Source organism: Acyrthosiphon pisum, unplaced genomic scaffold (assembly GCF_005508785.2).
Source record: "Acyrthosiphon pisum isolate AL4f unplaced genomic scaffold, pea_aphid_22Mar2018_4r6ur Scaffold_21109;HRSCAF=23054, whole genome shotgun sequence".
Classification (NCBI taxonomy): domain Eukaryota; kingdom Metazoa; phylum Arthropoda; class Insecta; order Hemiptera; family Aphididae; genus Acyrthosiphon; species Acyrthosiphon pisum.
In genome coordinates, this window is record NW_021770540.1 from 1,087,176 (window position 1) to 1,088,522 (window position 1,347).

General features: G+C 27.3%; 1 pseudogene; it reads left to right on the forward strand.

The window, feature by feature from the left end:
- LOC115034805 overlaps positions 1-1,347 on the forward strand; it is a 13,703-nt pseudogene that overhangs the window by 9,459 nt on the left and 2,897 nt on the right.

Sequence of the window (1,347 nt, forward strand, 5' to 3'; positions counted from 1 at the left end):
TAATGTAATATAGTATTTTTTGTAGATCGATTATAACTTTGCGTCTTGGGGCTCAACAGGTGGATGGGTGCCAAATGCATTAATTCTCAAGACAAAAAAGGCATGCAGTAGTATAAAACATCTCAGTGGAAATGCATGGCTTAACTATATGGAGGGTTTCAACATTCCAACTGATAAATGTCCATTACCAGTGGTAATATATTATAAAAGCATTAAAAACAATTATATAATTTATAATTTTTTTATTTGTTTATTTTATTACAGTATAATTAATTTATAAAACAATAATAAAAATAAGCATATTAAAGCTGATACGTTAGTATACTTAGTTGTTCTATAATAAATATACAATAGAAATAATATAATAGTATTGATTAATTTATACAATATTAACACCAATGTTTCCTTAAATATTTTCATTTATACATACCCAATTTGATTGAGACACAATATATTCTCATCAAGGTCTTTAACTATTGATTCTTTTTTATGAATTTTATTAATTATATCATTGTTTTTATTAGACCGATTCTCACATAAACGTTGTATTATACTCTTTGCATAATTTCCCAAATTGTTCAATATAGGTAGGTAACATGTAATTAATTTTTTTTTTTTTTTTTTATATTTGTTCATTGTAACGACCTCAAGGTCTTTGACAATGCTTATCACAAGTGGGTAGTAGGGAGATCATGTGATCTATTTATCTATGTATATATCACTATATGCATGATACTACCCCCCTTCTCCAAGAGGAGACATGTGCGGTCTTCACTCCCAGTGGAGTGGGACCTAGTTGGAAACCGGATGACGCAATCGGACGACAGCACGGGAAAATGGTGACTGCGTAGAATCACACACATTTTTTTTGCACTTTGCTATGAATCGAACCGATGACTGTGTGAGTCGTAATCAACTGCGTGACCACTGCGCCACTCCGGCCCCAAATTAATAATTAAACAAATATATTTTTTTATATCATATAGCAATTTAATAATATAAGATACATAACATTAAAACATAACAATTGTCAATTTGTAATTTAATTAATTTTTAAAAACATTTATAATTGCAACTAGCATAATATATAATTTACAACATAATAAAATATATGAATAGACACAAAATTATGTTATCAAGAAAAAGAACAGAAATGTTTGTGTTTTTGTATTGGATTATTTTTATTTTATACTGATATAGTAATATTTACGTATAAATGAAAAATTTCAAAATGTTTTTAACTTGATGGATTTTTTTAAACTTAACTGAGAAAAGCTAAGTTATTTCAACTGTAAATTAAACGAGTTAATTTCATAAGTTGATTAGAAAATAAACTACTAGCTAAGT